The sequence below is a fragment of the Oncorhynchus tshawytscha genome, linkage group LG21 (assembly GCF_018296145.1).
Source record: "Oncorhynchus tshawytscha isolate Ot180627B linkage group LG21, Otsh_v2.0, whole genome shotgun sequence".
Classification (NCBI taxonomy): Eukaryota; Metazoa; Chordata; class Actinopteri; order Salmoniformes; family Salmonidae; genus Oncorhynchus; species Oncorhynchus tshawytscha.
In genome coordinates this window covers 31,630,333-31,636,107 of record NC_056449.1, presented here as the reverse complement: position 1 = coordinate 31,636,107, position 5,775 = coordinate 31,630,333, and the positions used below count along the sequence as shown (strand labels likewise).

Genomic DNA, 5,775 nt, shown 5'->3' with positions numbered 1-5,775 from the left:
TTTTCAGTTTTTGTAGGCTGCTGATGCAAATGTAGTGAGATGGTCGGGTTACTAGATTTGCACATTCCACACAACAATAAACATTTAAATAATGAATGCTTTTTATAATTTATTTATGAATAAAAAAACTAAATCCAATAAAAAAACGGTGTTTATTTGCTATCACACATTGACCCATACTGACATATTTTTTGTGCTGCAGGGCTTTTGACAACAATTGGCGCCGGCCAAAGCTACAGTACAGGACAAAGAGATTCATCCAAAAGAACAAAGTTCACAGATTCAACACCATCAGTTGACAACACTTGAGACGCAAAGCCACAACACACAGGCCACTAAAACTGTTTTAGACGGGTAGAAAACAGCCTGGCCAACAGTAGCTACATTTAGCGTGGTTATACTATTGTCATAGCACACTGTTGATCACAAGACTGTTTACAGCTAGGGGAAGTGGTCGGGGCTATGTGAAAAACAGCTAGGGGAAATGGTCGGAGTTATGTCTTAAACAGCTAGGGGAAATGGTCGGAGTTATGTCTTAAACAGCTAGGGGAAATGGTCGGAGTTATGTCTTAAACAGCTAGGGGAAGTGGTCGGGGCTATGTGAAAAACAGCTAGGGGGGGAAGTGGTAAACAGCTAGGGGAAATATGTTAAAAACAGCTAGGGGAAATGGTCGGAGTTATGTCTTAAACAGTTAGGGGAAATGGTCGGAGTTATGTCTTAAACAGCTAGGGAAATTGTCGGAGTTATGTCTTAAACAGCTAGGGGAAATGGTCGGGGCTATGTGAAAAACAGCTAGGGAAATGGTCGGAGTTATGTCTTAAACAGCTAGGGGAAATGGTCAGAGTTATGTCTTAAACAGCTAGGGGAAATGGTGAAAAACAGCTAGGGGAAATGGAGTTATGTCTTAAACAGCTAGTTATGTCTTAAACAGGAAATGGTCGGAGTTATGTCTTAAACAGCTAGTTATGTCTTAAACAGGAAATGGTCGGAGTTATGTCTTAAACAGCTAGGGGAAATGGTTGGAGTTATGTCTTAAACAGCTAGGGGAGGTGGTCGGGGTTATGTCTTAAACAGCTAGGGGAAATGGTCGGGGCTATGTGAAAAACAGCTAGGGGAAATGGTCTAGGGGAGTTATGTCTTAAACAGCTAGGGGAGGTGGTCGGGGTTATGTCTTAAACAGCTAGGGGAAATGGTCGGGGCTATGTGAAAAACAGCTAGGGGAAATGGTCGGAGTTATGTCTTAAACAGCTAGGGAAATGGTCGGGGCTATGTGAAAAACAAGGGAAATGGTCGGAGTTATGTCTTAAACAGCTAGGGAAAAATGGTCTTAAACAGTTATGTCTTAAACAGCTAGGGGAAATGGTCGGAGTTATGTCTTAAACAGCTAGGGAAATGGTCGGAGTTATGTCTTAAACAGCTAGGGAAATGGTTGGAGTTATGTCTTAAACAGCTAGGGAGGTGGTCGGGGTTATGTCTTAAACAGCTAGGGGAAATGGTCGGGGCTATGTGAAAAACAGCTAGGGGAAATGGTCTAGGGGAGTTATGTCTTAAACAGCTAGGGGAGGTGGTCGGGGTTATGTCTTAAACAGCTAGGGGAGGTGGTCGGGGTTATGTCTTAAACAGCTGGTCGGGGGTCTTAAACAGAAGTGGTCGGGGTTATGTCTTAAACAGCTAGGGGAAGTGGTTGGGGTTATGTCTTAAACAGCTAGGGGAGGTGGTCGGGGTTATGTCTTAAACAGCTCGGGGGTCTTAAACAGAGGTGGTCGGGGTTATGTCTTAAACAGCTAGGGGAAGTGGTCGGGGCTATGTGAAAAACAGCTAGGGGAGGTGGTCGGGGTTATGTCTTAAACAGCTAGGGGAAGTGGTCGGGGGGCTATGTAAACAGCGGGGAAAAACAGCTAGGGGAAAGTGGTCGGGAGTTATGTCTTAAACAGCTAGGGGAAATGGTCGGGTTATGTCTTAAACAGCTAGGGAGGGGAAGTAGTCGGGGTTATGTTTTAAACAGCTAGGGGAGGTGGTCGGGGTTATGTCTTAAACAGCTAGGGGAAGTGGTCGGGGTTATGTCTTAAACAGCTAGGGGAAGTGGTTGGGGTTATGTCTTAAACAGCTAGGGGAGGTGGTCGGGGTTATGTCTTAAACAGCTAGGGGAAGTGGTCGGGGGGTTATGTCTTAAACAGCTAGGGGAAGTGGTCGGGGTTATGTCTTAAACAGCTAGGGGAAGTGGTCGGGGCTATGTCTTAAACAGCTAGGGGAAGTGGTCGGGGTTATGTCTTAAACAGCTAGGGGAAGTGGTCGGGGCTATGTCTTAAACAGCTAGGGGAAGTGGTCGGGGATATGTCTTAAACAGCTAGGGGAAGTGGTCGGGGCTATGTCTTAAACAGCTAGGGGAAGTGGTCGGGGCTATGTGAAAAACAACGCCTCTGCTAAAATTTGCCTACTCTCTCCTTTCGCATCTGCAGTGTGATCAAGCTGTAGATCATAGAGCTGCCTGGCTGGTCAGAGGAAGGGGTGTTACATCCAAAACAACACCTCTGATAAATGTTGTTTTGCCTCTTTTCAAGTGGCTGACTCATACCCCTATGCACTATATTATGCACTACTGTTGACAGAAGCCGATAGTGAACACACACCATACAGTATGGCACAGGTCAAAAGTACTTCCCTTATGGTGAGTAAACTCAGGTATCATTTAGGACACAGCCACCGACACTTGAGGAGTGTGGGGAATAGATGTGCCATTAGAGACTTGTTCTTCCTGCTAACTGTCTGGCAGACTGGGGGAACGTTAAACATCCCAATCTTGAGATCGCTCCTTGCCTGCAGCTGTTGTTTAGAAGGGAGGGAGTTTTCTGATTCCCCGGCTAAACAGCGGAGATAATGGATTTATCCCCTGTTTATCGGCCTGGACAGGGCTCAGCTCTGCAACAACACAGGAATTTCCTGGATAAAAAAGACCAGAGAGGGAGAGAGAGAGAGGGAGAGAGGGAGAGAGTGAGAGAGAGAGAGAGAGAGAGAGAGAGAGAGAGAGAGAGAGAGAGAGAGAGAGAGAGAGAGAGAGAGAGAGAGAGAGAGAGAAAGCAAGTGAGCGAGAAACAGCGTGAAAAAAAGGAAAAAGAGAAAGAGAAATGGGAGAGGAGATAAAAGACAGGGAGAGAGAGATACAGAGAAAGAAGAGAGAGATACAGAGGGAGATACAGAGAAAGAAGAGAGAGATACAGAGGGAGATACAGAGAAAGAAGAGAGAGATACAGAGGGAGATACAGAGAAAGAAGAGAGAGATACAGAGAGAGAAGAGAGAGATACAGAGAGAGAAGAGAGAGATACAGAGAGAGAAGAGAGATACAGAGAGAGAAGAGAGATACAGAGAGAGAAGAGAGAGACAGAGAAAGAAGAGAGAGATACAGAGAGAGAAGAGAGAGATACAGAGAGAGAAGAGAGAGATACAGAGAGAGAAGAGAGATACAGAGAGAGAAGAGAGAGACAGAGAGAGAAGAGAGAGATACAGAGAGAGAAGAGAGAGACACAGAGAGAGAAGAGAGAGATACAGAGAGAGAAGAGAGATAGAAAGAGAGAGAAACTTAGCGAATCAGACATCATCAACATCCGTAGAACCAGGTCAGTGTCTAGTCAGATTTCCTGAACGATCCAGACTTCCGTTTACTTTGGAAAAACTCTGGAAAACTTCACTGAGATCCAAAGACCCACCAGCAATCACATCCTGATCAGAAACATCTCAATCTCATCTCAGTCCACCTGTTGTCTCATTCATATTTACTGGCTGACCACTTAGGATCCTGGTCAAAAGTAGTGCACTAGATAGGGAAGAGTGTGTTATTTCTGACGCAGCCTGCGTAGGTCCTGTAAGCAGCACCTCTAGGGCAGGAGACAGGGACACTGTTATCTCTGGCCTGGTTCCACAGACTGTTTGTTATTCCAAGGAGTCAGTCTGTACCCTACCCTCCGATCACTGAGGAAACAACTGACTCTGCTCTCAGTAAAACAGTCTACTTCCCAGAACAACAACGACAGATACAGTCAACAAACCACAGACTAACCACTGACTTCTGCTAGCAACACCGGGAGACCTGGGAGAGGAAATGGTATTCTGTGAAGCAGGGTAAAGATAGAGCAGATAGTTGACGAGAGGTGACGGAAGGGCTGCTGTGACACTGGGGTCAGATTAATAAGGGAAAGTGTGGCTTAGCAGCGATTATCATCATGTCAATGAATGCAAAAGCCTTGTGTGTCCAACTCTACACATAAAGATATATTGTACACCAGAGATAAGGCATATGGTGATGCCTAGAGGTACTCCAACCTCAAGACTGTGGTGCCAAAATCACACAGGCTTTGAAAAGTTATTGAAGTCACTAAAGTCACAACTTACGACCACTATTTTGCAACAACAACAAACAATAACCATATTTGTGACTCATATCATTGACTTATCAAAAGGAATCGCACAGCACAAGACAATTCTGTTTCTCAACAGGCACCCTGAGGCAAGTGTTCGTTTCCCCAACTCTATACATCAAAGCTATTGTAAATATTCTATGAATGTCAAACCTCCGATAATATCTGAAAACTCCTCCTTAATTAACTAGCAATAAATATTAATGTGGAATGAAGGAAGCAGTGTCTTCTGAAGAGAACATTGCCAGCATGTTTGAGAAGGGAGGTTTTGAGAAGGGAGGTTTTGAGAAGAGAGACTGAGAAGGGAGGTTTTGAGAAGAGAGACTGAGAAGGGAGGTTTTGAGAAGGGAGACAGAGAAGGAGGTTTTGAGGAGTGAGGTTTTGAGAAGAGAGACTGAGAAGGGAGGTTTTGAGAAGGGAGACTGAGAAGGGAGATTTTGAGGAGTGACGTTTTGAGAAGAGAGATTTTGAGGAGTGAGACTTTGAAAAGGAAGGTTTTGAGAAGGGAGGTTTTGAGAAGAGAGATTTTGAGGAGTGAGGTTTTGAGGAGTGAGGTTTTGAGAAGGGAGGTTTTGAGGAGTGAGGTTTTGAGGAGTGAGGTTTTGAGGAGTGAGGTTTTGAGAAGGGAGGTTTGAGGAGTGAGGTTTTGAAGGAAGTGAGATTTTGAGAAGGGAGGTTTGAGGAGTGAGGTTTTGAGAAGCGAGATTTTGAGGAGTGAGGTTTTGAGGAGTGAGGTTTTGAGAAGGGAGGTTTTGAGGAGTGAGGTTTCGGCAGGGGAGAGAGAGACGGGTTCTACCACACCTGTCACCATTCCCCTGGGTCATTCTCGTATCTCACGAAGCCAGAGGAATTATGAGCAGAACAGAACTCTGCTCTCTAAAGATGTTGGCCGGGTTTTTTTTGTAATTTTCTGCGCTGTGTTTTTATCTGCATGAATTCCGCTGAAGTTGAAAAATGTTTATATCTTGTGTGAAACTCAAGAAAATGGTTAATGTAAAAACAAATGGAGCATGGTCCATATGTGTGTGTGTCTCTCTCTGTCTCTCTCTCTCTCTCTCTCTCTCTCTCTCTCTCTCTCTCTCTCTCTTTAACTGTTCATAATATATGCCATTCAGCAGACGCTTTTATCAAATGTTCATACATTTCACTTATGAGTGGCCCCAGCGGGAATCGAACCCATCACAAGTGTTGTGTTGTCCACCCTCTAAGGACTTATGAGCCAGCCTGGTTTCTGTGTTTAGTGAATCAATGTGACAGAAATAGATAAAACATGATAAGAAAATAAAGATATCTCAATTGACACGGTGAGGTAGATGGAACAATCTACATGATCTCTCTCTAAATGAACATATCAAAACATA

General features: G+C 44.5%; 1 protein-coding gene and 1 long non-coding RNA gene across 2 annotated transcripts in view; one reads left to right on the top strand and one right to left on the bottom strand.

The window, feature by feature from the left end:
• Positions 1 to 1,536: 1,536 nt before the first annotated feature.
• Positions 1,537 to 2,272, top strand: LOC121840384. The gene is made up of 3 exons (XR_006079590.1): positions 1,537 to 1,599; positions 1,761 to 1,862; positions 2,016 to 2,272. It is a non-coding gene; the product is annotated as an uncharacterized LOC121840384 (long non-coding RNA).
• The window catches only part of LOC121840383 (beta-2 adrenergic receptor-like), a 6,882-nt gene continuing 3,309 nt past the window's right edge, over positions 2,203 to 5,775 (bottom strand). Inside the window, 1 exon segment of the mRNA XM_042303327.1 lies at positions 2,203 to 2,941. The gene's annotated coding sequence lies outside the window, so the exon portion shown is untranslated.